Consider the following 10,541-nt stretch of genomic DNA (forward strand, 5'->3'; position numbering starts at 1 on the left):
CTTTTTTAGGTTCTCAATATCCTGGTTATAATATTCCCCCCACCACCACACTAGTGCCATACAGCAGTAGTACTTTTGTTCCCCAGCACCCACTTGTGTGTGCATGTGGGTGCAAGACACAGTGAAAATAACTTTATTAATATTTCATCACCAGGAAAGACACTCATGCAGTCAATGAACCAGTGACAAGCAAAGCCCAGAGTGAGCAATGCCTCTGTGAAAAAAAGTGAAGGGGAGGGTAGGGACTAAATCAAAGTAGAATTGGAGGGAGAAATACAGCACTCCACTCCCCACAGTGCCCACCTCTCCCTAAAGGTATCAAGAGTATTGGTGGACACTCAAGCCAGAACATAACCACGGAAGAAGAGCAGGCAGTCAGCCATAATGACCTCCTCCATGGTCCACTGCCTGGACCTTTTAGTGGCCAATCTGGCCAGATCCAGAAGCTGGGCAAAAGTGAGGACAGCAGATGCTGGAGATCAGAGTCTAGGTTAAAGTGGTGCTGAAAAAGCACAGCAGGTCAGGCAACATCTGAGGAGCAGGAAAATTGATGTTTCGGGCAAAAGCCCTACATCAGGAATGAAGGCAGGGAGCCTCTGGGCTAGAGAGATAAATGGGAGGGGGATGGGGCTGGGGAGAGGGTAGCCAAGAGTACAATAGATGGATGGAGGTGGGGATGAAGGTGATAGGTCAGAAAGGAGGGTGGAGAGGTGGGAAGGAAGATTGGCAGGTAGGACAGGTCATGAGGATGGTGCTGAGCTGGAAGGTTGAAACTGGGGTCAGGTGGGGGGAGGGGAAATGAGGAAACTGGTGGAGTCCACATTGATCCCCTGGGATTGAAGTGTTCCAAGGCGGAAGATGAGGCGTTCTTCCTCCAGGCATCGGGTGGTGAGGGAGTGGCAGTGGAAGAGACCCAGGACCTGCGTGTCCTTGGCTGAGTGGCATGGGGGAGTTCTGGGCCATGGTGCGGTGGGGTTGATTTGTTCGTGTTTCCTGGAGATGTTCCCTAAAGCTCTCTGCGAGAAGGCATCCAGTCTCCCCAATATAAAGAAGACCACATCAGGAGCAACGAATGCAACAAATGACATTGATGGATGTGGAAAGCTCCTTTCGGGCCTTGGATGGAGATAAGGTGGGAAGTGTGGACGCAGATTTGCAATTCCTGCAGTGACAGGGCAAGATGCCAAAAAGGGGGTGTGTGTTGTTGGGGGGCGTGGACCTGACCAGGTAGTCACAGAGGGAATGATCTTTGCAGAAAGTGGAAAGGGGTGGGGTCCATTTGGAGGTGACAGAAATGTTGACATATGATGAGGTTTATGAGGAGGTTGGTAGGGTGGAAGGTGAGGACCGGGGGGTTCTGTCCTTGTTGTGGTTGGAGGGGTGGGGTTCGAGGGGGGAGGTGTGGGATGTGGATGAGGTGAATTGGAGGGCATCTTTAACCACGTGGGAAGGGAAATTGCAGCCTTTAAAGAAGGAGGCCATCTGGTGTGTTCTGTGGTGGAACCAGTCCTCCTGGGAGCAGATATGTGGAGGTGGAGAAATTGGGAATAATGGATAGCATTTTTACAGGACATAGGGTGGGAAGAGGTGTAATCCAGGTAGCTGTGGGAGTCAGTGGGTTTGTAAAAAATGTCAGTGTCAAATCGGTCGTCATTGATGGAGATGGAGAGGTCCAGGAAGGGGAGGGAGGTGTCAGAGATGGTCCAGGTGAATTTAAGGTCAAGGTGGAACGTGTTGGTGAAGTTGATGAACTGTTCAACTTCCTCACGGGAGCACAAAGTGGAGCCGATGCAGTCATCAATGTAGCGGAGGAAGAGTGGGGAGTGGTGCCAGTGTAACTATGGAAGATGGACTGTTCTACGTAGCTGACAAAGAGACAGGCATAGCTGGGGCCCATGCGAATGCCCATGGCTACCCCTTTCGTTTGGAGGAAATGGGAGCATTTGAAGGAAAAATTGTTATGGGTGAGGACCAGTTCAGCCAAACGAATGAGAGTGTTCATGGAAGGGTACCGATGAGGACGTCGGGAGAGGAGGAAACGGAGGGCTTGGAGGCCCTGGTCATGGAGGATTGAGGTGTAGAGGGATTGGATGTCCATGGTGAAGATGAGGCATTGGGGGCCGGGGAAAACGGAAGTCTTGGAGGAGGTGGAGAGCATGGGTGGTGTCTCGAACGTATGTGAGGTGTTCCTGGACCGGGGGGATAGGACAGTATCGAGGTAGGTGGAGATAAGTTTGGTGGAGCAGGAGCAGGCTGAGACAATGGGTCGGTCAGGACCAAGGAGCAGACCCATGAGGAGATCCTTTCACCTGTCCACTCTTCTGTGCACCAGGTGCCCAAAGACCAGGAGCATGGGACTAAAGTGTAACCAAAAGCAGAGGAGAAGGTTCTTCAGGTAACTTTAGGGAGTGCAAATACCCACACACAAAATACACATGGTCCACGGACTCCACAACATCACAAAACAAACAGCTGGGCTGGGAACTAGTTCAATTGTATAAAGAACGTTTAATTTAGTACAATGAAAATGGACACAATTATGAGATGCCAATGCCTATTGACCAGGCACAGTTGCTCAAGGTAAATGGAAATCATTACAGGCCCCAAACTACTAGAAGACACCAGGATAGCCATCCCAATATGCAAAATAGAACCCAGAGGCAAAGTCTTGCGCTACACAAACTATTTCATATTTGCAACAGTGTATAATAACTTAGTTTTGAATCATTAAAACTAGTCTTTTGTTTTTGCCCATTTCCTTACTCAAGTTTGAACCGCACAACTTTAGGTCTATGGAGAAAGCAGTATATTAGATCGCACAGAAAGTACAGCATAAGAATAGGAACTTTAGCCCACAATTTCATTCCAAACTAATCCCATCTACCATTCCAAACTAATCCCATCTATCTGCACATGATCTATATCCTTCTATTCACTGTCTGTTCACCTGTCTGTCTAAATGCTTCTGAAATATCACTCTCGTCTCTGCTTCTAACACCTCTTGACTCACAGATCTCCTTTAAACTTATCCCTCTCGCCTTAAGTCCACACCCTCGAGAATGTGACATTTCCACCCTAGGGAAAAGGCTCCAATCTATCCACGCCTGTTATAATTTTATAAACTTCCATCAGGTTACTCCTCTGTCTCCAATGCTCTAGTGAAAACAATCCAAGTTTGTCCAATGTTTTCTTATAGTTAATACATTTCAATCCAGGAAACATCTCATTAAATCTCTTTTGCACCTTGTCCAAAGCCTCCATATCCTTCCGAGAGTGTGGTGACCAGAACTGCATACAATATTCCAAACGTGGCCTAACTGAAGTTGTACATAGCCATTACATGACTTGCCAACTTTTGTACTCAATGTCATGACTAATGAAGGCAAGCATGCCATATGCTTTCTTTACCACCTTACCCACCTGTGTCAACTTGCATTCCAAGATCCCTCTGAATCTCTAAGTTCTACCTGACATTTTTCCACCCAATTTTCCAACAGATTTATATCCTCCTGTATCCTTTGACAACCTTCTTCACTATCTACAATTCCTCCAATTTTCATGCAAGTCCATAGCTCCCTCAAAGTGGTAAGGGGATACAAGGGGATATGATGGTAAAGGAGGTGTACAATATGCTTGCCTTCATCACTAGGGGCATTGAGTATAAAAGCTAGTAAGTCAGGTTGCTGTATAAAACTTTAGTTAGGCCACATTTTGAGTATTATAAGGAGTACTGGTTGCCATACTATAGGAAGGATGTTGAGTGTTTGGAGAAGTTGCAAAAGACATTTAGCAAGATGTTGCCTGAATTTATTCACAGTCAGGAGAACTTGAACAGAATTGGGTTATTTTTGAGAGAGCTTTAGAGGCTAAGGGGAATTCTGATAAAAGTACATAAAATTATGAGAGACATAGATAAGGTGGATAGTTGAAGTATTTTTCCCAGGGTGGAACCGTCAAATTCACGGGGGCATAGGTTTAAGGTGAGAGGGAAAAGGCTTGAAGAAGGTGCACAAGGAAAGTCTTTTTACACAGAGGGTGCTAGGTGCCTGGAACGCACTGCCAGGGGAGGTGGTAGATACAGTATGATAGCAATGTTTAAGTGGTATTTAGACAGATAGATAAACAGTCTGGGATTAGAGGGATTTACACCATGTGCAGGCAGATGGGATTAGTTTAGAATGGCATCATGGTCAGCACAAATATGGTGGGTAAAAGGTGCTGTACTTTTCTATATATGCAAACAGCAGAGGGCCCAGCACTGATCTTTATGGAACATCATTAGTCACAGACTTCCAGTCAGAAAAACACCCCTCACAACTTCCCTCTGTGTTCTATGACCAGGCCAACTCATATTCAACTTACCAACTCACCATGGATTCCAGGTGACTTAATCTTCTGAGGGATCTTGTTCATGCTTTAGTTAAGTCAAAGTAAATAACATACACTGCTTTCTCCTCATCAATCATTTTTGTCACTTGCTCAAAAAAACTCATCAAATTGTGAGACAAGACCTCCCCCTCACAAAGCCATGCTGACTATCTCTAATACATCCATTCTTTTCCAAATACAGGTAAATCCTCTCCCTAAAAAACTTCTCCAATAATTTCCTGGTATCCTTGTTGCCCTTCTTTAAGCAAAGGAACAACATTGGCTATTCTCCAGCTTTCCAGGACCTCACCTGTGGTTAAAAAGGATACAAAGATCAATGTCAAAGCCCGAGCAATCTCCTCCCTTGCCTTCCTCAGTAATCTGGGATAATTCCCATCAGGCCCCTTAATGTGAATTTTGATCTGAGTCTATGATACAGTTGCAAGGAGAATGCTCTGGATTTTGTAAGTTATTATCAAGTTGAAAGTTTATTTATTTTGTACCTCAGTATATTTGGAAGATTTTTTTGTTCTGTCCTTGTTGTATTAAAGTTGAATATATTCTTTGCCCTATAAATCATTGAAGTAATAATCTCTCAAGGAAAAATCCACACAAATTGTTCAGATATGTTCACTCAGGTGACTGAAGTGACATAGCCATGTGGTAGTTTAATATTGCTTCCAGGTCAGTGCCTTCAGGACAATATGGGTGCTGTCAATTACCCTCTGAACCTTTGGAAACTAGCAAGCTCTCGCTCTGGATACATCTACCATCTGGTGAGTATAGGTTATTTTAGATTTCTGGCTGATATGACACAGATCCTGCATGGTTGATTGGAAGGAACTAAAGTAGTAAAAGTTTAGGTCTCCAGTCAACTTCACTTAGGGATGAGCGGTAAATGCCGGCCTAACCTCCTATATCTGCTGAATTAATTTTTTAAAAAGATGCTTGAAGTCATCTTGCAGACTGCTGCATGGTGGATCAGTGGTTAGCACTGCTGCCTTGCAGAACCAGGGATCCGGATTTGATTCCAGTCTTGGGTGACTATGTGAAATTTCCATATTTTCCCAGTGTTTGCGTGGGTTTTCTTTGGGTGCTCTGGCTTCCTCACACAATCCAAAGATGTGCAGGTTAAGTGGGTTAGCCATTAGCTACAGGAAATGCAAGGGTACAGGGATAGAGTAGGAAGTGGAATCTGGATAGGATACTTTTTGGAGGGTCGGTGTAGACTTAATGGGCTGAATGGCCTGCTTCCACACTGTAGGGATTCTATGATTCTAGATAGCAAATAATCTCCCAAAATGCAGACTCCTGATGCAAAGATTCTTCAAAAGATGTTGGAATGACTAACACAATCTGGATACTCTGGGTAAAGATCTTGTGGGGCAAGAAATACTATGAAGTAGATAACTGCTTCATTTCCATGGGCTCTAGCCTCCACTGCTGCTCCTCTGCCTTGTTAAATATAATGCTAAACACAGATGTGCCTATTGGGAGAGCCACTCTGAATGTGTTATCATAAAATCTTTGTAAGACTGACAGCACTGTGGTGATGTATACTATTGATGTCAGTAAGAAAATGCAACAAAATAATTTTAGGGTATTTTGACTTTAAATGCTAAATTTATTTGTATGATTTAATAGGCCTTGTGTATAAAGCATGAAATGCACTTCTGCATGTATAGTAGAACTGATTATCAGAGAATTTTGAAAACAAAAATTGCTGGAGATCACAGCAGGTCAGGCAGCAAGCATGGAGAGCAAGCTAACGTTTCGAGTCGAGATGACTCTTCATCAGAGCTCATGTGAATAGTTGGGTGGGGTGGGGGAAACGGGGGGAGCATAGCAGAGCCGAGGGAGAAAGGATATTGATAGTTCAGAATAAGTGATCGGAATCTGAGAATGGCATTAACAATGGTGTATCTAACTGTCAGACTGGAAAGATCAGACAGTATAGGGGGACAAGAGAGAAGACATTGTGACAGAGAATGTAACAAGCAAAACTAAAAGAAAATGAGTTCACAATTTGAAGGTATTGAACTCAAGATTGAGCCCAGAAGGTTGTGAAGTGTCTAGTTTGAAGCTGAGATGTTATTAGATTAGATTAGATTAGATTACTTACAGAGTGGAAACAGGCCCTTCGGCCCAACAAGTCCACACCGACCCGTCACCCACCCGTACCCCTACACCTAACACTGCAGGCAATTTAGCATGGCCAATTCACTGACCTGCACATCTTTGGACTGTGGGAGGAAACCGGAGCACCCGGAGGAAACCCACGCAGACACGGGGAGATTGTTCCTCCAGTTTGTGCTGTGATTCACTGGAGCACTCCAGTGTGCTGAGAACTGATACATGGGCATGCAAGCAAGATGCTGTGTTAAAATGACTGGCTATGGGAAGATCAGTGTATGTGTCGGAAGTGTTCTGCAAAGCAGTTATCCAGTCTGTGTTTAATTTTTCCAGTATAGAGTAGGCTAAATTGGGTATAGTGAATACAATACACAAGATGGGAGGAGGTACAGATGAATTGCTGCTTTACCTGGAAAGATTATTTTGGCCCTTGGATGATAAACAGGGAGGAGGTGAAGGAGCAGATGTTGAACCTTCTGCAGTTACATGGGAAGATACCTTAGGAAGTGATGGTGCGGTGGAGGGGGCAGGGGGAGGGGGAATGCTAGGCTCAAAATTGAGATCAACACCTTCAAATTGTGAACAATTTCCTTCCTTTCTTTTAGATTTGCTTATTACATTCTTTATCACCATGTCCTCACTCCCCTCCCCCACCCCAGTGGGGACAGTCTATTCTTTCCAGTCTGGCAGTTAGACACACTCTTGTTCTACCATTCTCACAGTCTGCTCACTTAATCTGAACTATCAACAGCCTTTCTCCTACAGCACTCCAAACCCCTCTCCCCACTATTATAAATACTGCCCCCTCCACACTTCACTTCAGCTCTGATGAAGGGTCATCTAGACTCAAAATGTTAGCTTGGTCTCTCTCTCCATGGATGCTGCTTAATCTGTTGTACTCTCCAGTATTTTTTGTTTAATGTGGCAATGGCAGAGTACCAATGTAGGTCCTCAGCCCAGGAGCCCATTGCTTATCTACTCCATTCGTCTTTATTATTTTGTTTTTTGTTCTGTTTTTAAGGTTTTCAGTTAGTATTTATAGAATAGGTAACTTCAAATTCATCTTACCTTCATTTTCAAAGCTTCCGCTGTGAGCGTCTCCTGAGTGGCAGTCATTCTTGGCACATTGGTCTTGGTTTGCAGAGCAGTCTCTGTTGGAGCACTTGTCCCAGTTTGTGATCTTGATGATAGCCCAGCTCAAATCTTCAGTGAGTGCTTCCAGCTTGGTGTTCCAACATCTTGGTGTTTCGTTTTATCCATGGGTGGATTGGTCCAGCATTTATTTTTAAAGTGGTGTTTTTGGGAACTGTTTTTCTTCAGAGACTTTCAACCCAATTGTTTGGAAACGTGGCGTTTCAGTTTTCATCCTGTTGTGTCATTCTTGCTGTAGATTGGCTTTCTTCGAGACAGGGAGCCTTTAAATGGACTCTAATGAATTTTGTCTTGTTTTTACTTAATTTTGTTTCTTATGATTTTATCATGATTTCTGTCACTGTAAGTGCCATGGTGGGCTGACTTAAAACACTTTTCAGAGTATTTTTATTGTATATGACAATAAATTCTAAATTATAAAAAAATCTAAATGGCAGTTTAGAGTCCTTTAGATCTAGATACTGGTGGTGTAGAAAGTGAGAACCAGTGTTTGTGGGAGGGAAGAGAAGTGGTGTCATGCCCAAAATTCATGAAGGTGGGGCTGCAGAGGGATAAAATGAAGACCTTTGCTGAGCACACAATGTTCTGCTTCAGAGAGTGGAAGGTCAAAAGACATAGTAAATACCCAAAAAGAAGTGGAAGAAGGAGAAGAGATGGAGACAGAGGGAAAAGAAGAGGAAGAAGGTTCCAGAGGGGCATGCATACCTCTGAGTTAGTCATAGAGATGTACAGAATGGAAGCAGACCCTTCGGTCCAACCCATCCATGCCGACCAGATATCCCAACCCAATCTAGTCCCACCTGCCAGCACCCGGCCCATATCCCTCCAAACCCTTCCTATTCATATACCCATCCAAATGCCTCTTAAGTGTTGCAATTGTACCAGCCTCCATCACATCCTCTGGCAGCTCATTCCATACACGTACCACCCTCTGCGTGAAAAAGTTGCCCCTAAGGTCTCTTTTAAATCTTTCCCCTGTCACCCTAACTATGCCCTCTAGTTGTGGACTCTCTGACCCCAGGGAAAAGACTTTGTCTATTTATCCTATCCATGCTCCTCATAATTTTGTAAACCTCTACAAGGTCACCCCTCAGCCTCCGATGCTCCAAGGAAAACAGCCCCAGCCGGTTCAGCCTCTCCCTGTAGCTCAAATCCTCCAACTCTGGCAACATCTGAACCCTTTCAAGTTTCACAACATCTTTGCTGAGACCAGGATAGAAAGGAGACCAGAATTACTCGCAATATTCCAACAGTGGCCTAACCAATGTCCTTCGGCCCAACAAGTCCACACCGACCCGCTGAAGCGTAACCCAGCCATACCTCTACATTTACCCCTCACCTAACACTACGGGCAATTTAGCATAGCTAATTCACCTGACCTGCACATCTTTGTGACTGTGGGAGGAAACCGGAGCACCCGGAGGAAACCCACGCAAACTCCACACAGTCAGTCGCCTGAGGTTGGAATTGAACCCGGGTCTCTGGAGCTGTGAGGCAGCAGTGCTAACCACTGTGCCACCGTGCCGCCCATAAATCCTATCCTTCACTATCCTATCTACCTGCAACTCCACTTTCAAGGAGCTATGAATCTGCACTCCAAGGTTTATTTGTTCAGCAACACTCCCTAGGACCCTACCATTAAGTGTATAAGTCCTGCTAAGATTTGCTTTCCCAAAATGCAGCCCCTTGCATTTATCTAAAGTAAAACTCCATCTGCCACTTCTCCACCCATTGACCCATCTGGTCCAGATCCTGTTGTAATCTGAGGTAACTCTCTTCGCTGTCCAACTTGTGTTCATTAATATCTTAAAGGACAAGAATATGTTTCTTGTGAACATCGAATGAGTTGGAGAATGGAATGGAATGGAGCACCATACCATAAGGCAGTGCTGATGGGGGAGGGCTGAGAGAGAGCGAAAGAGTGAGAGAGAGAGAGAGAGACCATGACTGTGCATATGGCAGCATAAGTGTGCTTATGTCCTTCTGAAAGGTTAGTTTTATGCTGTAGCTATGTCAAAAGGTATAGGAAATTCCAGGTCATTTCAGATCCTCTTTCTATTTATATTTTGTAAAACTTTTTAAAAGAACATTCTATTGTTAATAGATCATATTAGTGACTTTCTCATTATAAAGTTCTGTGCATTTTCATTGCAAATTATAAACAATCAACAGTAAATCAACATGTAATAACATTAGTTACATAATTCATGCTGCTTTATAATAGTCAATAATTATGTCATGATTTGATAAAATAACAATGATTTATCACCTGTTTTAGGCTTGCCTTTCATATGGACTTTGTGTTACAAAAAGTAGTTATCTCTTACAGTGAAAATCCTGTGACGTGAAAGCATTGAATTATCCCATAAGCATAAAAAAGTATGCTTTGAATTAAATATGAATTGGATTATTTAAAATTAGACATTAAATGCACTTTTCATTGTCTTGCTTAGAAACTAAACAAAAATGATAGGACAGGTGTACATTACATCTTTCACATGGCACTCCATCTAGCGATCCAACTGAGAACTGTTTAGTCCCAAGCATGGGAAGTGAGTTTGAATACCAGATTTAAGCTAACAGGCTGTTATGTATTTTTATTTCCTTTTGAAAGGTTGCACTTGTAGGACACTTGACAGTGCAATCCATTAAGCTGTGTAATTTAAAAGATTATTGTTTTCAACATAAAATCATTTTCTTTACAGCCCTATTCTACTCAGGCTAGGGTTGGTTAAAAAGTATCTTTGGGGTGAGATTTTTAAGCCAGATTGTACATTTCCCTGTGTCCTGAATTGTCCATAGTCTTTCTTGACACAATGTTCTTTACAGATATTGTAGTAAGTATGTTTTGACTTTCTGCTAAATTTTCTTACAATGATGTTTCCAGT

Source organism: Hemiscyllium ocellatum, chromosome 3 (assembly GCF_020745735.1).
Source record: "Hemiscyllium ocellatum isolate sHemOce1 chromosome 3, sHemOce1.pat.X.cur, whole genome shotgun sequence".
In the NCBI taxonomy this organism is placed as follows: Eukaryota; Metazoa; Chordata; class Chondrichthyes; order Orectolobiformes; family Hemiscylliidae; genus Hemiscyllium; species Hemiscyllium ocellatum.